The 23,973-nt window shown below is 33.7% G+C and overlaps 1 long non-coding RNA gene across 1 annotated transcript; it reads right to left on the bottom strand.

The window, feature by feature from the left end:
* Positions 1 to 3,050: 3,050 nt before the first annotated feature.
* LOC131046169 (uncharacterized) lies at positions 3,051 to 4,137 on the bottom strand. The gene is made up of 2 exons (XR_009105944.2): positions 3,809 to 4,137; positions 3,051 to 3,706 (listed from the first exon to the last, which is right to left on the bottom strand). It is a non-coding gene; the product is annotated as an uncharacterized LOC131046169 (long non-coding RNA).
* Positions 4,138 to 23,973: the final 19,836 nt, after the last annotated feature.

Genomic DNA, 23,973 nt, shown 5'->3' with positions numbered 1-23,973 from the left:
AATTCTCACGCCCAAACTGAACTTGTACACCCAGCCAATGATATGAAATAGGCCACGCCAATCTGAAACTGCAAAAACCGACTGAATCTGAATATTTTCTAGTTCAATTTCCCTTCCGGAAAGCTCAGAAAACCATGAATTCAAGAAAGAGGAATAAAAATTCTTTCTGCCGAGAGTTACTTCGCATTAAAAAAATCACACAGAGATTAGCTTTTAAGCTTCCATTTATTCCACATGTGACAGTGAGGTGGACTCTTGCATGTGCATTCTACGCACATAGATAAACGTGGAAACAATTCTGCTTGACACGGGTTTGCAAAATTTTGTTTATAACGTGCAATGTTTTTTATAATCAGCGAATAAGATTTCGTAGATGTCACATTAATTGAAATATAATAAATTTATTAACAGGTCACATGGAAAAAAATGTATTCACCTGTACGCATGCTATATGAGATAAAGATGTCACAGTTTTGATCTTTGAGTCTCTTTTAAAGATGGAGATGAAGACCCCCAGTTTTTTTAGGGAGGCTTACTTTTTATATTTTCATTTCATGTTTAATTGTTACATACAAGAGAATTATAATTAATAAAAAATTAGAGTTTTCAAAATAAAATAAATTACAAATAAATTTGTTATTAATATTATTATTAATCTAAATTAAAATTTAATTATAAGTTTCTAATAATTTATTAAGTTTTATTATATATTAATAATAAATGAAATGATGAGTTATAATTAATAGAATATAAATATAATAAAAATAATACAATTTTAAAATATTAATAAAAAAAAGATTTAAATTAAGTTTATTATTATATTCTATTAGTGAAACTTGAATTATGTACATTCAATTATAATTATAATTATATAATTTTCACTTATGTTAGAATATGTTCAATTAATTTAATCAATATTTCATTTTGTAAAATAGGGTTAATATCATGAAAATACTATTTATTAATATTAATATTATTATTTTAAGTCAATTTTTTTTTTTTTATTAAATACTTTAATTTGTAAAATTAAGAATTGTACTAAATATATATGTAATTATATTTTTTATTAAGGCTCGAGTTTTTCTTGTAATATTCAATTGAAATCAATGTTACTTGATTGAGTGTATGCTTATAATTTTTTTTATCTTATTTCAAAAAATATTAAATTCTTATTATTGTAAAAAAATCAATTCTCATTAATGTGAAATTTAATATGTAAAACATTTAATTCTTGAAGAATTTCATACACAAATATTTGCAGTTCAATTGCGAATGGTCAAGGTATGTGCATAATCCACGATTCTTGCAATTTCTTTTAATTTAAAAAAGTGATTTCTATGTTTTCAAAATTAACATATATGCTATGATAACACTTGAAATAAGGGATTTAAAAAAAAATGAACATTGTATAAATAGACAAATATTTCTACAAATTTCAGTCAAACTATAATTGTTTTTTTTATTAGATTTTAAATTAGTAAATAATTTTATAGAAATTTATTAAATCTTCAAATTTTTGTTCCATTTTTCTCTCAAAAAATCACTAAATATAATTGAATGTCTTATTATAATTAAGCAAATAATGATTTAATCCACTTGATAAAGTAGACTACATAATCTCTCTCTAATATATGTTTACAATGACAAGAGGAGAGTGATTGCCTTGTACAAAAATGCACAAACACTGACAATGTTCTATAAGTATGATTTGTTGCAAATCCTACTGAGACCTTTTCCTTCAATTAATTTAATATTGTTGTAAGGCTCCATATTTCTTTACAATTCAACAAAAAAGATTATTAAAAGAACTACAACAAAAATTTCTAAACCATTACTTACCAAAAACCCACCTCTACCTTGTCTTTTTTCTTCTACCTCCCACATTTGTAACTTTCGGCAGGAACATGACGCTATGCGTCTCTTGTTTGAAACCGGAATAGCTGCCTCCGATTAATAGCAGCCTAAACCTTAAAAATAAAACAAAAAGATAACGGCCTAAGCGAGTGGGGAGGATTCTAACGATTTTCAAATACCACATGGCTCGTCTCTGAATACTTTTAATGGTAGTGAAACCCCCCTGCTTGGGACCAGAGTCCGAACGGTTGAAAGTCTTATAAGAGACTCGGGATTTTTGTTATTATCGATAATTAGAAAAAAACAAATTCTCATTATGCTCTACTTACCAATCATTTTAAAAACAAAAAATTCGCATCATTGTCATATCTATTTACTGTTTAAAATATTAAAAAAACTAGAAAAGAAACGAATTCGTCATATCTATTTACTCTTTAAAATATTGAAAAAACTAGAGAAAAAAACGAATTCTCATTATGTTACTTGCCATTCATTTTAAAAACAAAAAATTCGCATCATCGTCATATCTATTTGCTCTTTAAAATATTAAAGAAACTATGTGGCTGCCTCCGTACTTCAGTATAGCGTTTATCTAGCCGCAGTTAACTACCTACAGATACCACTTCAACACCTCTGGTAATTCAGTCCGTGGGTCCGCATAGGTGGAAGTATATACAAATTTGTCAATATCAATCAAGCCAGAGACATTTCTGACATCATGCCTGGAGGCATCTCCCTGCGTCTTTTTACCCGTTTAAAGAAATGGAGAGATTTACACTCATTTTTGAAAGAAACCCTCGAAACAAATTACAAAACCATTTAGATATTCATATAATCATTCTCATCATTCGCTGAGAATGAAGAACAATTTCAATGAACAAACAGCTCACTTTTAAAAGGAACCCTTGAAACAAATTACAAAACCATTTAGAAATTCACATAATCATTCGCTGAGAATGAAGAACAATTTCAATGAACATACGGCTTGCTTCACTAAATTGATACGCATTATCATAATAATAAATAACCAGATCAATTTTCAATATCGCAGCTAGACACCCCAGCCAAAGCCATTTCAACTGTGTTAAATATACGAAAAGAGTAAGAAGCAAAATAAACCACCTACAGAGCTCCATGATAACACACGGTTTGTAAAATTATGAATAACGGTGGACAAAGGCACTTACATCATAACCTTTACCAAAGATACTAATATTATAAAGTGCATGAAACCTGAATCAGCTGATAACACAGGATGCATTTACATCATAACATTTACCAAAGATACTGATATTATAAAGTGCATAAAACCTAAATCGATCACATTTTAGCACAAAAAGTGCCAGAAATATGAATCAATCACATTCTGCCACAGAAACAAAACCCCAAATGTTGCGAGTTTCAGTAATTAGGGCTAAAAATCCACATCACGCTACAAAAAACCAAGGGTTTACAGGCTAACCACTAAAAGCAACTGAAAACACAAACTAGAGAGCAAATGCTTGAAAAAACTATCAAATGCAAAGCGATGAAAAGCTATTCAGCGAGCAGCATCTTCGGCATCCATGGCGTCCAACTCTTTGTCAAGCTCTATGCGAGCCTTTACAAGAGCGTCGTAAAACTCGTTGGCATCATCATCATATATCTTTACCCCGTGGTTCAGCAGATCATGAAACTTGCTCACAGGTCTCTCTCTGGGTGGTTCTTTCTTGGCGGGCCTTGCCTTGGCGGTGCTTTTAGCAGGCGCTTTCGAACGCCCTGCCTTGGAATCAAAATTGGCCTCGCCTCCCTTTGAAGCGTTTCTGTTGTTCGAAGAAGAAGACATGATTACTGACTTGCCAGTTGCTGTATTCTGCATGCAAATAACAGAGGATCAAACATGGTAAGGAAAGATTTAAAAACCTAAAAAATGAAAATTCACACAGAAATGAAAAGCCAAAAATGATGTAGGTACCAAAACCCGCGAAACAAAGCTAAAGATGAATGATAAGACAGTGAAGCGATAAGGAGTGGGTTAAGTATATATAGAGAGATTTCCTGACGCGTGAAGGAGAAGTTAAAAGGGTCGAGATGACACGTGTCTACTAAAATCATTACAGAGAAAGGGGGATAATATCATCGGCGTTCAATAAGGTTGGCGCAAATTTTCATAGAGCTCGGATTGGATGTGCAACGTCCCTTATTTTGACAGAAAAATTGCGCAACTTCCCGTTATTGTGGAACGAAATTTATTTTAACTAGAATTTGCACCAGAGATATAATTTGGTTATCTATTTGGTTGGAGTCTTCTTGAAGGGTCAGGAGGTGGAAAAAAAAAATGCTACAGGATTAATTAGAATTAGAATTTTTTTCTAAAATTAGAATTAGAATTTTTTTCTAAATTAGAGTTAGAATTTTTTTCAAAAAAATAGCAACCTCTACGTTTTAGAGCTGCAAATATAAGTGACTGTATGTCAATGATTTGAGAGCATGTGGAAAAGGCAAGCTGCAAAATAGAAGGAAAAGGTGTAGGATTTGAATATATGGAAATTGGTTTTTTTTTTTTTTTTAATTAGAGATCATCTAGGAAGCTTAGCAAGAGAAAGATAGATATGGGTTGCTTGTGATCATGTGATTATTAATGTGTAAAGAGTACAATAATATTTGTATGAGTCAATTTTGTTGAAAGTACAATGCAAGTAAAGATCTTTGTTTGGAAATTGACCATACAAAGTGTATTTGAAGAGATGGATGGTTTTGTCTGTTTTTTAAGAAAATGACAAAAAAGAGATTAAAATATAGCATCGAGAGTTTTTTTTTACAAATTATAAGACAATTAAAAGATGTAGAATAATTTTCATTAATTGCGTTTTGTATGATCGAATCATACAAAAAGTGGGTGTAGACACCTAAAAATGTCTCATTAATCATGTACTAATTATTCGTCTAAATTAGTTAAATAATTATTTAATTATTTAATTAAGTTAATTAATCTTATTCTTCTAATTTCATATTTCCTCATCATCTTATTAATTATTCTATTTTCAATTATATTTTATTTAATCATTTAAACCATTTTCTAATGTTAATTAAATATTTATTATTTAATGAACTGCGGTTATTAATCCTTCAATTTAAATAATCTTTATTAAATTTTGTATACACATAAAATTGGCTATGAGCAATTAAATAAATATTTTATATTTATTTAATAGTTATTCTTCTATTAAATTGTTAATTTAAAAAGATTAACTTATTTATTTCATTTCGTGTCTTTCTATTAATTAATTTAATTGAAATAATTTATTAATTAATTCATCTATCCTATTCCTCTAAAATAATTAAATATCTATTTAATTATTCCTCTAATTAATTAAATATCTAATATTTAATTATCTCCTTCAATCAATTAAATATTTAATATTTAATAGTTATTCTCCTATCCTATAGTCTCAAATATTAAATAATTTCTTAAATTATTTAATCTTTCTTTTCCAACTCACCTTCCATCTCCACTTCATCTTCCCTTTGCCAACTCATCAATCATGTGGCTAAAGATATTAATATTTCTTAAATATTAATTCATCATTTATCTCCAACCTCCAAATTTAATGAATATTGTGTACATACACATATTTCATAGCCTCCTTCTATATTCTCTCCAACATCCCTACATCTTAGGAAGGACTTGAGTCCACTTGTTCTCTCATGCCTAAATCTTCTCCAACCATCCCTAGATTCCCTCAGTCAGCAACCCAGTTAAGGTGAGATGAGTGACACTTGTCTTCTCCTTCCCCATTTTTCTCAACCTTCACCTTTTCTCACAACCATCCAAATCTGTAGATCTGATCATGACCGTTGATCTAAGCTACATCATCTTATCCTCTCAATGTCTATAAAATCAAGAGTTTTAGTTGAGAGAGAATGAGACTTCAAGTACATTTTCAAGCAAATCATTTGAAAAATATGCATCCGTGAGTTTTAATCTTGAAGCAAATAACAATTAGCATTTTAGCATAATCATGTAATATTGCATATCATAGCATTTGTTAACTATCAGTTATCAGTCCATTCTTCATATGTCATCTTGGAAGCTATCAGTGGATTGTTTGAGAGCACACCATCTACAACTAGGAACAGTGGAGTTAGGACACAATGAGACATAAACCATGAAAGTAATATTAGTATTTTTATTTCATATGTTTTTCATGTAGTTTCATTGGTTGAGTTTGGATTTTTTGTAGCATTTTCGTTGGTATTTTGTGAAACTAACTTGTTGCAGGTAGCATTTTGAGGATGAAATTCAAGTTGACACATTTTGGTGCCCACCGTGGGGCTCATGGACCTCACATATACTTTAAAAATCTCGCAAAAGTAAAATTAATGCATTTGTAATGCAGATTCACACATGTGTGAATTTTGACAGTGCTTTTGTTCATTAGGTTAGTGCATTTGCATCACAGGTTAGCGTATTTGCATCACAAGTTAGTGCATTTGTATCACATGTTAGCGCATTTGCATCACAAGTTAACGCATTCAAACAGTAGGTTAGCACTTCTGTAACATTGGTTAACGCTTCTGTAACGCAGGTTAGCGCTTTTGTTCTATATAAGTGACATTTCCTCTTCTCTTTTCTCTTTCTTACACTTTAAGTTATATTCCATATATATTGTCAAGATGTTTGAGAGGGGTTTCAGACCTCTAGGAGTTATAATGCAAAATCTAGTTTTTGGAAGATCCTCAAAATTTCAAACTTAGCTAAATTTCAGGGCATTTCAGAATCAGGAGTGAAAAATTTGTAACCAAGATTTGAAATTAGGCTCGTGGAAGCCCACCTAAGGTTTTTGATTTTCACTAACTTCTTTTTTATTGCAGGTTTCTAACAGTTTTTTGCAGATTTGGAGGAATTAAATTAGGATTTATTGATTTATTTTCTAGCTTTTTCAAAGTTGATTAAAAAGAACTCATATTTCCTTTTGGGTAAAAAGAACTTCATTTTTCAATTTGGTGTTCTAAAAAGTACCTCACTTGTTTTTGGGCTCTAAAAATAATCACATTTGCAAAGTAAAAAGAACAACAAATCAAACATTTACTTTCTTGCAAAGTTGGGATTCACACCTCAAATTTTGGGCTCTAAAAAGAACAACAATCTTTCATTTTCTTGCAAAGGTAAAAAGCACAATCAATCTTATTTTTTTTGCAAGTTAAAAAGAACAATCAACTTGTCCATTCTTACAAAGCAAGCTATTTTTATGCAACGATTTTTCATTTTGTTGACTAGGATTTCCGATTCCTAGTTTAGAAAATTATTTGCTATGTGGACCTAAAATAAACACCATGCTTGTTGGAGCAACATCTCCAAATAGGACTTAGCCAACAATTGGTTTAAAAAGGTTAAAAAGAACTTTGATTGCTTTGTCTTAAGTGGTAGGTATATGCTCTCCTCTTAATTGGGTGACCAAAAAAAGCCAAACCCACTCTTTTATGCTTTCTTTACTTTCAAGCATTAAATCCTTTAAAGGGCCTGCCTTCCCAAAGCCTCAAAAGGGCTAGTGTGAAGGGTACGACCCAAGTGGGAAATGACTTTATCGCCAAGTTTACCAACCCACTATAATCAAATGTGGAGGCTGATGAAAATCCCCTCCAATAGAAGTGTGTATTTGATAGCCTTCCCCTAGTATCCTTGTGATGTGAAAAGCCTTTGTTCTAAAGGTTGGGAAGCCTCTTAATTGAGTTTATCATTTGTTGCGCTGAACAAAATCCTTACTACGAACCATAAAAGTAGAAGATTTGAGCCGAGTCAGTTGCCATACATTGGCAATATCATAGTGCAAGGGTGGGGAAGAATCCGCCCCCAAGATTACTCACCATATATCTCCCAAGATAACTACCCAACTGTGAAGCAATTCACTTTGGGTTAATTTTTGGCAAAAGGCAAAAAAACGGGCGCCCTCTAGGGGGTGACAAGGCTGTTTGAGCTGACAGAGTATCGAGACTAGTGGGCTATAATATTGTTGATGACCTTTGAATAAAGTGTATATCTGATGTGTCCTTTATTGTAAATCAAACCAGTGGAAACATAGGGGATTTGAAAATATCCTCACAAAAACATACACTCAATGTTTAGCATAGGGATGATCATTATTTTCATGTGTGCTATGTCTTCTTGTTATGAACATTGAAATATCTTACAAATCAACCAATACAACAATCAATTTAAAACAAAGAACAAAAATCAATCTTAGAGAGAAAGAATTTCAAAATCCAACAAAGCACTTTTTTTTGAGGTGGTTATCAACTTTTCAACTATCTTTAGGCAAGATTTTCATCCAACAAGATTAGGGGAGTATCGAACAAAGTGATTGAGATTTTATCATCCAACTATCTCAACGATAACAATACCTAGCTAGGTATTCAAGTTAGTCAAATCAAGTTTCCATATCAAGAGACTTTATCCATATCATTTGACGTGCTTTGTCATAGGGGCATATCGAACAAACCCTCTATTCGACTTTGTGAGCTTGAGTATCTAAAATAAAGTATCCATCAATTCAACAACATCAACCTATCTAAACTAAAACTTTGATCACTCATGTGACCATCCCTTGTCACTTGAAAAAGAAGAAGCTTATTCAAAGGAAATGAGTCCTAGCCTAAATCAAGATCAAGATATCATGGCTCTCCAATCTAATCCCATTTTTTATCAAGATCCTACCTATCAAGAATCTTATGATGATCCCCTAAAATTTTGGTATTCCATCCATGATGATCCCCTTTTATCTCAAGAGCAGAGTCCCATTCAACATCCACCTCCTAAGCAAGAACATGGTATTCCTTACATCTCCTTCACTAATCTAATTCAAAATCAAGTGAAAAACACAAACTCAAATGATCCTACTCCAAGTCAAGATCAAGATCAAGAAAACTCTTCATCCTCCAAATCCATTTTAGGTCCTTTCGTTCCAAAGTCAAACTCTTCATCCTCCAAATCCATTTTAGGTCCTTTCGTTCGAAATTCAAACTCTTCATCCTCCAAATCCATTTTAGGTCATTTCATTCCAAAGTCAAACTCTTCATCCTCCAAATCCATTTTAGGTCATTTCATTCCAAAGTCAAACTCTCTATCCCTTCCATTTATCTTGGCTCCTTACTTCCCTCCATCCACCATTCTATCACCTCAAATGATCCATAAGAAAGATCAACAAAGGCACGCACCTTTGAAATTCTTTCAAACAACTATCTAAACATCTTTTCAAAACTATTCTTCCATCATTTTCTTTATCTATTTTGGGTTCTTATGTCCCAAAATTCAATTTTCCTCCATATCTTCATTACTTCTTAAGTTGTGTACCAACACTCATCTTGAATAAATTTCCATCTATCCTCGCACAAATCTTCAAACATTCTATATATTATCCAACACATCTTTTCTATCCTTCCATCCCTTTCATTCAATCCTTTGCATAAATTCATCATCTGTGAAATAGGCATTTGTGTCATTGTGTCACATGCTTGCCCATGCTCGAATCTCATGCTCAGTCCTTTTCTTAGATATCTATTCATGATACACTTCAGAATTCGAGATTATTCCTCTTCAACATTATCTTTTGGTTGGGATACACACTCAATCCAGAAAAGAACCACTTATCGTATCTTGGTACTGACATCTTTTGATTACTACATCTCATACACTTAATCAATTGCTTTAAATCATTGTGATCTCTTAGTCGAAGACATGGCTAGTGAAAAATCTAAAATCTTGCTTCAGCGCCACTATAATTATCAGACCCATGTAAGTTTCATTACTTACAAGCTAATGCAATCAAAATAAGAAAAGAAAAAGACAATATCAAAAGATCCAAAACATGATCAGGAAAAGAAATATCCAATATATATATATATATAAATATATATATATATATATATATATATATATATATATATATATATATATATATATATATATATATATATATATATATATATATATATATCAAAAGCTTGGCTATGGGAACATACAAATAACTCCATCGGGGCTATGGACGTTTGGCTGGCAATGGAGCAATATTTGTGATATTACAACGATAACCTCATTGGAGCTATGGATGCTTTCTGGCAGTGAGACTCTATCTAGGATGCTTTTGAAGTAAGGGTAACTCATGTAGCTAGCCACGTTGGATTCTAAAGATTACAATGATCATATGAGCCAAAATGAACCCAATTGCACACACATGGGTAATCAAAGACTAAGTACCTTGATCCAATTTGGGATTCTTCTTCCCTTTTGAGTCTATTTCCTAGTTGCTAGATATGTTTGGTTGAATTTTTCGGAGGTTCTAAGTGTGGGTTGGGTCTCTATCTTTGAAAAGTTTGGGAACACTTATTCAAGTGGTGCTAAATATTGTGACAATCTTACATATCACCTCTTTACAAATGCAGACCTATATACTTGGGGTCAAAGTTCCATCCACTCTATTCTTCATACCACATCTCCCATTATCCTTCCTCTAGTATTCATTACTCTATCTAACTTCATCCAGTGCTATCTATGATCTTGCTTCATGCTAATCTATACCATATCCTAACTATTCATTTCTTCCATCATCTATCACTATCTATGATCTTGTTTCTCCTATCCATATCCTATCTCCATCCATATCCCCTTTTCCATCCTTGATCTTGATCAAAACTAAGGACAAAAACATGATTTTAAGAAGCTCCTGACATGTCTCTTCATGTTCCATAATAAGATGCATCCATCTTTCACCCATTCATCTTCAACTCAACAATTCATCCATTCCTTGTCTTGCTATACATTGGGGCAAACAAATACATATTTCTTCTAAATCCAAAAAGCTAACAAAAAATTTAAAAATAAAATAAAATCATGAAATGTCCAAAAACTAAAAATTAAAAAAAATCGACAAAATCAAATAAAAATTGAAAGTCAAAGCATGATAACATGGACCATCCATCAAATCATATCGACAACAGGAAGACTCTCGAAGTCTGCAATCAAACTGATCACATGTCTAGTTAATCAATCCATTTATCAACATCAACATGTCTTATACAAGGATACGTACACTCGAAACCAGACAGATCGGTCTTACACGTGGTACTCACTCTTTGAAACCAGACATTCTTATCAATCATCGAACAAATCAAAACAATGGCATAGATCAGTATGACTGCTAGATTTTGTTCTGGGTAGTCTTATCTTTATCAATTGATGGCAGGACATATTTCATCTCTCAAAAAATGGAAAAGGCATAAAACAGTGAAAATCAGGAAAGACAAAAAAATCAAAAAAACAAATCAAAATATGCAATAAATTTAGATGGTGAAAACCTGGTAAACAGATGCTATCTAAAAAAAGTGAGTTCTTCCATCTATGAGATCACTTTGCGCACCTATCCACTCCATCACATCCATCTATGCTAGCTTATTCGTTTCATCTTTTGCATCCATTGCTCTGAACCATTAGCAGAAAATATGCAGCTTACCAACAATTATCAATCTTTAACACACTTGTCGTAGTCACTGTCTTAAATCTTATCAGAATCAATCAATCTGCATGTGTATCCCATGATGGTTTGGATCTTGATCAATTCATACATCCATAATAAATTTTTGTTTCCACTGGGGGCAAAATCCTAATTCCTTTTTCTAAGGCGATCTTTTGAATCTTTGAAAATCCAAAACATTCAGAAAACTTAGAAAAACCAAAAACACCTAGGGTTTTGAAATAGATAACGAGCAACAAAGCAATGAAGATCAAGGCATTTCATCAATAACTAAATCATGAAACTTAGGAAATCAAGAATTAATCAGCAAAGTAATAAAGGATTATCAAAGATCATTCATCAAGATAACTATATTAGTTAATGACCATTAGAACATGTGAATGACATGCAAGATTTAGTGTTTATATCTCGATTTTATTGCTAATCATGTACTCTATGCGACTCAAGGATGTCCATGACTAGAAAAGCTATGATGGGGCATGATTATTTTTCTTTGATTGCTGCCTGTGGTTTATCTCTTACTACGGTATGTACTTGTCTCAGGATATGATCGACAAAAGATCAAGGAGGACGTTCCAAGTCATGCATGAAAGGAGACAATCCTTGTCTATTCTGCAAGCAATACTTAGGTCAACTTGATCCATTATATCAAGTTGCTTGTATTAACTTGCTATATCAAAATCCACATAAGAAATACTTAGGTCATCTTGAATCTTTATGTCAAGTTGCTTTTATTTTCTTATAACATTTTAAACTCAATGATGAAATCAAGCACTGTTACAAGATAGCATATGAAGAATGGCAGTATCATTTTTAGTTAGACCATTTTAGATTAGCTCATTATTCGTCTACATTATAAGCATTCATTGTTAGTTGCATTATAAGCATATCATTTCATTAACAGATCAACGGTCATAAATCACGATTGAGTATACTTAGACAAACAAAAACAATTTGCATTTGCTCATTTTAGATGCATTCATCCTTAGAATCATTTCAAATCATTTAGTTACATTTCATCAATTACAGTAGTTTACATTTCATTAATCATGTAGTGTATCATCATTATTATTTGCATTATCATTTCATCTCATTTAATTGCATCTTTGTGCTTGGACTCATAATCATATAAACAAACAATCATTGCATTTGCATTTTCACATCATTTTCAAATTGCATCAAAAATAAAAAACATTTGACTAGCATTTTAGCATAATCATTCATTACATTTCCATATAGATCATTGCATTTGCATCATTTAAGTTAAGTAATCATTTTCATTTGCATCCAAGGTCCTCAAAATCAAAAATCAAAACCATTTATCATTGCATCATCATAATGAAAAGAAAAGATCATAACATCATCCATGTAATCAATGCATATAGATCATCATCATAGCATCATCCATGTAATCAATGCATATAGATCATCATCATAAAATAGAGTAACATGCATAATAGAGATCATCATCATATAAAGTCCATGTCTGCATATAGATCATCATAAAACAATAAAAAGTCTAAGTACACAATGATATCAGATAAACAATACAAGTGCCTCCAAATCAAGTCACGACTGTCCTGTACCACTACCACTTGACTCTGTTCATCTCTGTGGTTGTGGGCGCGAAGATCCTCCAGATGCCTATCTCCCATGATCATCCCTCCTCTAAGGAGGTCCCATGACTCCACCACAACTAGTATCCATCAACACGGTGGTATGATAACTACCTGCTCTCTGGCTCTCTATGACTACCTCCTCATATAGTCATTGCCAACAGGAAGTCTCCTTCCCAACCTGAACTAGTGCTCTAATAGTGTCAGCTGAGAGAGTACCCAATCCAACTTGCTGAATATGATCAAGAAGGCCCTGAGTATCTTGATGTCTCCTAACAACTCTATCCCTCTCAACCATGAAAGTCTGTACCTATGCTCAAAGCTGATCAATCTGTGCTCTAAGACTATCAATGGTCTCTTGCTCTAGCATATCATGCTCTGGTGCAACCTGCTCTGGCAAATCCTATTGTGGTGCATGAACCCCAATCCCCTCCTCACCACCTCCTTGTCCACCTGCTGGAATCTCAATCTGAGTAGCTCTCAGAACCCGTCGTCTAATAAGTGGAACATGATCCTCTGGATCCTCATCCTCGCCACCATGAGCTGCAATAACTCTAGGGTCTAGCTAAATCTGACCAAAATCAATGCCTCTCCTACAAACCCCATCCAATTCAGTCATCTTGACTCCTCCTATCAATGGAAACCCTCTCGGTGATCTCATCCCTACCCTGCCAATCCCCTCCCAATCTGGCCAACATCTCTCCCACCCATAAGATGGGGTCTCCCAATCCTGACAACTAGTCCAAATGGTCCTCCATGGACTCTCAATCGACCTCCCCTTCGTCCAGGTCTCCTACAACCACCACCACCATCCCCACCCTCATCTCCACCTTCCCCAGCCTCTTGAGAAGCTCTGAGCTCTCATCTCTGTCTCCATCTCCTAAAAAATAGATCATCGAATCGTCATCCTCATCTCCTGATCTTGGAGGAGGATTTGCTGGATCAGTAATATGAGGAAATGGATGTGCTAGTATGTATTGAACATACTCTACAGTAACCCCAGGATCAAGAATGTGCAATCTCATATCATAAGCCACTCTCGGAGTAGCAAGAAACTTTGCATGAGCAATCTCAAATGACAACGAAGGTCCCCAATCTCACCTATCTTTGTACCGCCAAGCATATATCATCACACCAGTAGGCATAGGCTGGATGATACCAAACTGTCTAAGAATGCGACTAATCAACTGTCGCTCAATAATGTAAGGAGTCTGACCAATGAGATATCTACTCTGCATAATAAATGGTAATGTCCATACATCATCCATCTAAGGCTCACAATCAACATATGATCTCCAAATGATACTATCCAATGAATCAAGCACCCAACGCCAATACTCCATCTTACCCAGCTTATGCTGAGTAAGGATACCTGCATATAGATATACATATGGTTGTCTCTCTCCACGAACTCTGTGATGGATAGGCCGAGTAATAGAAATGTGCTGCCAGCACCAGATCTGTAATAGTGTGCATCCTGTAGACAAACTAGCACTCTCATCCTACACCACCTGATGAAGATCGTGATATAAATGAGCCAACATACAAACACCCCAAGCATATCGAGTCTGATGCTGCATCATACTTTGAATAATCTCACCCCATCCAACAAATAAACCTTGCGATCACCTATCAGGACAAATGAATCCTCCAATCAAACCAGCAAGAATCACAGGGAGAGTCTCGTAATACATAACCATATTCTCCCATCGGATCTCTCCTCTAGAGATGCTCTCATCAGCAAAAATGACTCTGCAAGCCTCTGTCCCAATATGATCATGAACATCATACTGCACTAACTCACTGATCACTGGGATGTGCAGAATCCTATAGACATCCTCAAGCGTCACACTAATCTCACCTGTGGGCAAGTGGAAAGTGTTATGCTCACTGTGCCATCTCTCGACTAACGTCGTCAACAATCCTCTATTATGCGTAATCTCAGGCATATACAACAAATGGCGTAAACCACAGGCATCTATATGTCTCACCTCTGCCTGTGTCAGCTCTGGCACTAAATGTCGTACTGCTGGGAATTTCTCCTGACACTGGAGAACATCAAGTTTCTCCTATTTTACCAAGAGAATTAGATCAATCATCATCTATCTATCTATCAAATCAAACTCAAGCAACTTACGCTATCTATCTATCAAATCAAACTCAAGCAACTTACACTATCTATCTATCAAATCAAACTGAAGCAACTTAAGCTATCAAATCATTTTAAAACCTATCATTCATGGTTTTCTATCAATCACCGAGTTAAATAAAAACTCTGCTAAGCTCTTACATCAGAAACTAAATCGGTTTCTTAGAGCTAATCTATAAAAAATAAATCAAATCGATCTATCCAACAACATCAATCAATCAATCAATCAAGTCCCTATTCATCATACACGCACATCAAACACGTTAAATCTAATCATCAAAGTGATTTTAGCTTTTGCATCTATCAAAAACATCAAATTTTGAGCATATGCGCTATCCTATTGAACCTAAGCGCTAAACAAAGCATATGCACTAACTTTTTCAACAAACGTACTAACCCTACACACGAATGCACGAAACATGCAAAAGCGCTATCAAACAAGGTATATGCGCTAACAAACGACACATAAGCACTAATCGATGCATATGCGCTAACATCCTTAACATATGCGCTATTCTAACGAGCATATGCACTATCATGATTAAATGCGCTAGACCTAATTGCATATGCGCTAAATCTAAATGCAAAAGCGCTAACCAAATGCCGAAAATCACAAAAAAAAATTCAAAATTAAAAAACGTGCCTAAAAACTATGAAAAGTTGCACGACAAGTTGAAAACAAAGCTCGGGATAAGATACATACCAGATACCCATACTCAGGAGGTCGCTGATATCACCGAACACACTCAAATCGATGGTTTTCCACAGGAATCACCATTTCGCCACCTCACCTAGACAATTTTCTTCACAAGCCGACAAGGATAAAAATGAAATTAAAATTAACCTTGGTTAATTTTATATTTATTATTTGAAAGAGTAATTAATGCTATTCAATGGGGCAATTTAATTTGTTATTTACAAATGAATTTAATTGACAGAACCTTTTATCAATTATCATGAGATCAATCGTTCAAACCAAAGTTTTCAACAATTTCACGATCAATCTCCTAAGGGGGCACACAATCAGGATTTTTAATCTTCGCCAGACGCACTATCGAGATTTGATTTAATCTTTGAAACAATGTTGTCTTGACATTATTTCAAAGAGGGGCAAAATGTATACACATAAAACTGGCTATGAGCAATTAAATAAATATTTTATATTTATTTAATAGTTATTCTTCTATTAAATAGTTAATTTGAAAAGATTAATTTATTTAATTCATTTCGTGTCTTTCTATTAAGTAATTTCATTGAAATAATTTATTAATTAATTCATCTATCCTATTCCTCTAAAATAATTAAATATCTTAATTATCTCCTTCAATCCATTAAATATCTAATATTTAATAGTTATTCTGCAATCCTATAGTCTCAAATATTAAATAATTTCTTAAATTATTTAATCTTTCTTTTCCAACTCACCTTCCATCTCCACTTCATCTTCCCTTTGCCAACTCATCAATCATGTGGCTAAAGATATTAATATTTCTTAAATATTAATTCATCATTTATCTCCAACCTCCAAATTTAATGAATATTGTGTACGTACACATATTTCATAACCTCCTTCTATATTCTCTCCAACATCCCTACATCTTAGGAAGGACTTGAGTCCACTTGTCCTCTCATGCCTAAATCTTCTCCAACTATCCCTAGATTTCCTCAGTCAGCAACCCAATCGAGGTGAGACAAATGACACTTGTCTTCTCCTTCCCCCTCTCTCAACCTTCACCTTTACTCACAACCATCCAAATCTGCAGATCTGATCATGACCGTTGATCTAAGCCACATCATCTTATCCTCTCAAGGTCTATAAAATCAAGAGTTTTAGTTGAGAGAGAGTGAGACTTCAAGTGCATTTTCAAGCAAATCATTTGAAAAACTTATGCACCCGTGAGTTTTAATCTTGAAGCAAATAACAATTAGCATTTTAGCATAATCATGTAGTATTGCATATCATAGCATTTGTTAACTATTAGTTATCAGTCCATTCTTCATATGCCATCTTGGAAGCTATCAGTGCATTGTCTGAGAGCACACCATCTGCAATCAGGAACAGTGGAGTTATGACACAATGAAATAAAAACCATGAAGGTAATATTAGTATTTTTATTTCATATGTATTTCATGTAGTTTCATTGGTTGAGTTTGGATTTCATGTAGCATTTCCATTGGTATTTTGTGAAATTAACTTGTTGCAGGAAGCATTCTGAGAATGAAATTCAAGTCGACACAAATTTAAATAAATTTTATTTTCAATTTCTATCTCTATTCAATTTATCATTAACCCTTTTCTTAATATTAATTATTTAATTAATTATGATTTTAATCCTTTAATTTAAATAATCTCTATTATTTAACTAATTCATTAATTCTTCTAATTTCATCTAATTTCATTAATTCTTCTAATTCAAATTCAAATTCTTCTAATTTCAAATACATGTGCATGATTTGAAAAATCAAATTGAAAATCAAAGTCAAGTTCTAAATATATTTAGATAATAAATTGAATTTAAAATAAATTCAATATTTGAATTAATTCTCATGCAAAGATTAAATTGAAAATCAAAGTCAAAGTGCAAGCACATGCTAAATTAATTAATTAAATCATTATCTTTTCAATCCCTATTTCTATCTTTCACTTTGTTTTTTCCCAAAAAGCATTCAAAAAGCTTTCAATCAATTAACTATTTCAGTTTCTTTAATTCTCTCCAATCATTCTTTTTCTATCTTCTAGTTAGATTTTTTTAAATAAATCTTTATTTGGCATCAATCAATTATCTTCCAATCATTATTTTTCATCTTTCAATTAGCTTTTTTCTCAATCAGTTAGCTCATTTATCTATTCAATCTATTATGTTCCACCTCAAATCAGTAGTTCAACTATCAATCAGCATGTGAGCTCACCTGAGTTCCACCTCTTGATCAATTTGTTCCAGCTTTCAATCAACCCTCTCCAATAATCTATAAATTGAGAATATAATCTCCATTTTTCAACAATCACGAACTTCAAATCTTTGTGTCAATTGTAGGTTGTCAGCGCAATATCTGAGAGCCATCATACCACAAATAAGAGAAGAACAATGGAAGCTACATGCGATCATGGAATAGGGAGTTTGAATTGATTTATTTTACATTCCTATTGCTTGTTTGCATTATTTCATTGAGTTTTTTTTTATAATTCTTTGATAGGATAGGGATTCATGATTTCCCTTTGATTTCTAGTTAATTTAATGATGAATTTTAGCATACACAGTGGGTATGATAGAATTTGATCATTAGTTTAGTGCATTACATAAACAAGCTATCTATATGAATGAGTTAAGTATATTAATAACAACACGGGAAAAAAATAATGGAGCAAATAAATAGGGAAATGATCCATATTGTTGAATTTGTTGTTGTACAGAGCAAAAGGAAAAAATAGGAAATTGAAATTGAAGCTGCAAAATCATTTATTTTTTGCATGAACAATTCAAACATAAGTTATATTTAAATTATGAAGATATATAGAAAACAATAAATTTATAATATTTTCCTTTTATTTATGTATAGATTTATGGAATTAATTAAAGATGAGTACAATAGAACATTAAGCATGTTTAAGCGAATCATTCAAAAAAGCTATCCATTAATTGTGGGGGGAAACATTCTTGGAGAAACAAGATAGAAAAGTGAACCATATATGTTGAAATTTATATTGTACATAGTAAAAGCAAATAGTAGGAAGGGAAACCTTTAGAAAATGTGGGTTTTGATATTAGTATATAGAATTGAAAAAATAACCATCAATAATTTTTTTGTCGAAGATACTTAGAAAATATCAATGCTATGGTGTTGTGTTTCAACTTATGTACACTTATTTGATTGAAATTGTTCAATATAGTCATTCAAAACAATATAAGGCATAGTAATTTTGTTATGAGAAATTTGAATTGCAATAAATTGTACTCCCTTACAATTTTGACCGCATTTGGGTCCTCACCTTAACGTTTGTGCCCCTAGGCCTGATGAGGACCTGATTCTACTCATGTCATGCAAATTTGACTTCATATTGACCTCATGCATCATTTAAATCCTTTGTCCTAGCCCCAAAATCGGGTAGGACCAGGGTGTGGCGCCTTGGTCCTCCCAATTAGGACCTGACTTTGGGCCCCTTGACCATTTCAAAAATTGAGCGGGAAATCTAGCCCCGTGTCGACCTATGTCAGAAAATAAATAAGTTTTTCAACTAGCAAGTATAAAAGGAGGTCTACCCCTCTCATTTTGATATACAATTCAATTCGGCAATCATATTGGTCAATCAATTCAAGCAATCAAGCATTGGAGCAGCAATAAGGTCAAGATTCAAGCATTGTAGTTGACATTCATGTTCCATGTTGTTGAAGACTCCATGAAACCCTAATTCCATGTGGAGACAAACAAAACTTCACAAGCACGTATATCACTTGTGTTTTTAGTCATTATTTAACATCTCCCTCAAAAGGAGAATATTTCCATTACTGCATTTCAATTATCTTTCATTTATATTTCATGGTTAATTCAAAATTTGGGGTTTGACTTAAGCAAACCCCTATTCCCAACATATTTCACCTTCTTTTAATGTGCAGGAAACAGGTAAATAGTTGCGATCTTCAGAATAAGCATTATTTACAGTGACGAATCGATATCCCATTAGAGTGCAAAAAGTTCGAAGGACCAGGGTGACCACCACCACGGTCCCAACATTTTAGGAGATCTTTTAGAGAATAGGCCCGAATCTCTTACATTGCTCAGATTGAGGTTCATGGCTCAATCCCGCATCTGTAGCTTACTGTTTACATGTTTCTACTTCAATTTCCAACACTTTTGCCCTAATTTTAGCAATTCAATTTACAAAAGAGGTTTTATCAATTCACATCATCAAAAACCCCAATCCAATTAGAATTCTCAGTCCTAATCCTTGTTGGTTTGTGACAAGATCTATTGGACTGGAACCCTCTTTTGAACTTTTTGGTCCCCAAGCAATAAAATTAGTGGTTTCTTCCTTCTATGGTGGGAACCCTAATTTTATTCACCAAAACACTAGTATCCTAGGTCTTGGGATTATATTTTTCATACACTTTGCAAGTCCAAATGTTCTAAATGTGAATTTAAATTTTGTATTTATTTATTATATGTTTTTTATTTGGGAAGTGAGTTCTACCACTTATGAATTGGGGATAATAACATAGGCATGCCTTTGTATGATGTGTGAAAATATGTAAAGAATTATGTGATGTAAGATGTATAAGAGCTTCCACAACATTGCAAGAGATTTTACAATATATGTAAGAGCATGATTTTAGGGAGGTGCAAAGTGGACCAAGAATCATGACCAACATTGTGACAGTATATGATGCATGTCATAAAGCATATTTGATTGGGAGACTAATGTCAAAATGGGGCACCCAAGTTGGTGGGTAGGCTAACATGTCATTATTTCTATCATACATGTAAGTGGAATATTTCATTATTGGCCTAGAGGCCCATGATCAATCATCTCTTTACCTCTCCTTGCATTTCTCTCTTTCCCGTCTACCTTTCCAGCTATATTTCTCTATAGATTTCTCTCCCCTCTCTCTCTCTCTCTCTCTCTCTCTCTCTCTCTCTCTCTCTCTCTCTCTCTCTCTCTCTCTCTCTCTCTCTCTCTCCCTATCGCCCCCCCTCTCTGTCTCACTATCTCTCTCATTTCTCTCTCCCTATCCCTCTCTATCTTTCAATATCCCCCTCTATTTTTATCCCTTTCTCTATTACTTATCTCTTGTCACCTCCTTTATCTCTCACTCTTTCCCCCACCATCTCTCTCTCTCTCTCTATATATATATATATATCACATCTCTACCTCTCTATTTATCACTTTCTATTTTTATTTTTCACTCACCCTTTTCTCTTCATACATATCTCTCTCACCCACTTTATTTTTCCCAAGTCATATCTATCTGTATATATCTTGTTTCTTCCCCATCTCCCTCCCTCCCCCCCTCTCTATATCTCTAAATATTGATACCTATCTCCCTCTCTATCTCTCTTCATATTTATTTCATACACACACCTTGTTTATCCCTCCCCATCTAGACAGATAGATCTATCTCTCTCCCTCTTGCCCCCTCTATCTCTATCTCCCTATCTCTGCTTCCCCTTCTCTATCTCTATATGTATCACATTGATCTCTATCTTTCTTTTATTCACTCCATCTCTCTTTTCCTATTTCTTTATCTCTCTATCTCCCTCTCACTTATCTATCTCTATCTATCTGTATCTCTACCTCTATCTCTCTATATTTCTCTTTATATCTCTCTATCTATACCTCTCTTTTTATATAACTCTCACTCTATCTATTGAGCTATCCCTCCCTCTATTCTCCTCATCTCTATCTCTATCTTCATTTATCCATCTCTCCTACTCTATATCTCTATGTCTATTTCTCTATCTATCTTCCTCTTACCCCTGTCTCTATCATTTTCTATACATATCTTTCTATATCTATATCTCTCTATCTCTTTGTATCACCCTTTATCTATATATCGCCCTCACTCCCTCTTCCTCTCTTCCCCCCTCTTCTCTTTTCCTCTCTAATCCTCTTTTCTCTCATTCTCTCTTTATCCCTCCCTCTCTCACTTTGTCTCCCTCTCTCTCCTCCCATATAGATCTATAAATATCTTTTCTCTTCCCATCTCTCTCTAGATTCTATATATATATATCCATTTCTATTTGTTTATCTTTTTATTTTTTTCTATTTCTCTATCCATATCTCTCCTCTCTCTCTATATATCTCTTCATAGCTATGTCTATGTTCCTCTCTCCATCTCTCTCCCTCATCCTAAACATCTATATATTTATATCTCTTTGCCTCTATCTCTGTCTCTCCATATTTCTTCTATCTCTCCCTCTATCTCTATTTACTAATCTCTCTATCTCACTCTACCCCAATATCTCTCCCTCTATACATTTATCTTTTCCATCTCTATGTAGTCCTCTCTCCTCTCTCTTTATCTCCCCCCTCTTTCTCCATTCCCTCTCTCTCTCTCTCTCTCTCTCTCTAATTACACTATTGGTAATGGAGTCTAGTTATCTTCCTAATTCAAAGGTTTTTTAGTCGTCTTTGAATCTCTTCAAGTGTATGCATAGTTGAGTTGAAATTATCACTTACCCACTAAAAATATTTGATGCACACATAACATTATTTTCTAAATGGCCTACCAATTGACCTTATATATTACACAAAAGCATGCCAAAAATTGATCAAATTTTCCTTAATTTACCTTCCATATCTCTTTAGCGTACCCATTCCACACCAAAGTACAATTGCTAGTTTAATATTTTTTATTATATTTTTCAATTCGTGTTTGATTCAATATAAAGAAAATAATTTATCTATATTAATATATTAAAATAAATAAACTCACATTTATTTATTTATTGGTTTTGCTCATTTTATAGTTGGCTCATTTTATTAATGAGTATAAAAAGCAATGAGTCATCTCTCCATATTTTTAGATGGTGGTGAAGCCCCCTGTATGGAATCATATCCTAAAAAAATAGGTGGAAAAGGTGGGTATAAACTTTTTTTTGCCATTTGTCAATTTTTTTAATTTTTATATTTATTTACTCAAGTGAATATAATAAACTAAATAATTAAATTCATAAGATCATCAACTTCCATAAATTTCAAAGCTTAAACTCTTAAGTCTAAATGCCTAAACTACACCCCTTTAACTCTTAAACCTTGTAGTGTCATAAAATTGTGACCCTAGCAATTTTTGATTGCATTAGGGTTCCAACGCATGCGAGTTCGAATCCTCTAGCCTGATCGAAGACCGGAGATTGCTCAGCCCTAAGAAACAACTTCTTCCTTGGCCTCTGCATCACCTCGTCCGCACTCTATCCTGGAGAAAGGGGTAGGACAAGGGCGTGGTACCCCTGTCCCTGCCCTATTTTGGGACAGGACCCTTCCTAGGGTTGCATTATTGGTTGTGCATTGGGCGGGAAACTCCCTCGATGTCGGCCTATGACAAAAATCAAATCCACTATCATGTATTCAAGGGGAAATCATCCTCTCATTTGCATAAGTGGGAAAAGTGGGATGAGTGGGAAGTTTACATGAGATCAAGCATTCAAGAGCATTCAAACATTCTCAAGTCTCCCTTCAAGGCTAGGTGTTGCATTCAAGTCAAGGATTCAACCATTGAAGAGAAGATTGATTACAACGTTCAATTCCACACAAGCATTTCTATCAACATTGCTACTACAACCTCCCTTGAGGTGATTTACAATTCAGTCTTTCATTTACACCTACTTGCAAGTTCTTTATTTCATTACTTGGTTAATTCCAAAACTAGGGTTTGACCTAAAGGCAAACCCCCAATCCCAACCCATTTTCCTCTCTTTTTTGTGTGTAGGTTGCAAGTGCACAGTTGTACTTTCATATTCGAGCTTCGTTTGTAGAGGCGAAAAAACCCTTTTCGTTTCATGGATTTTTTGGAGGACCGTGTACATTCCCGCCACGGTCCGAGTGACTTTTCCTCAAATTCGCAGGGTGACTTCATCTTGACATATTACTGCCAGATCTAGGTGCACAACTTCATCCTATATTCCAATCTCAAGTTATAATCAACTCTTTGTCACTTTTGCACTACATAATTCAATCAATTCCTTTCCATTTCAAACAAGGAAGAGGGGATCAACTTATCATTCCCAATTCAATCAAAATTCAATCTACCATCTTCGTGTGGAGAGATTGAATCTAGTGAATTATCCTCTCCTCTTTCCAATGTAACATGGTGAAAGTGTTTGAAAGATAATCAATAGTGAAACTCTCATCTCT

This window comes from Cryptomeria japonica, chromosome 2 (genome assembly GCF_030272615.1).
Source record: "Cryptomeria japonica chromosome 2, Sugi_1.0, whole genome shotgun sequence".
Taxonomy (NCBI): Eukaryota; Viridiplantae; Streptophyta; class Pinopsida; order Cupressales; family Cupressaceae; genus Cryptomeria; species Cryptomeria japonica.
The sequence above is the reverse complement of the archived record's forward strand: the minus strand, read 5'-3'. Positions and strand labels throughout refer to the sequence as shown.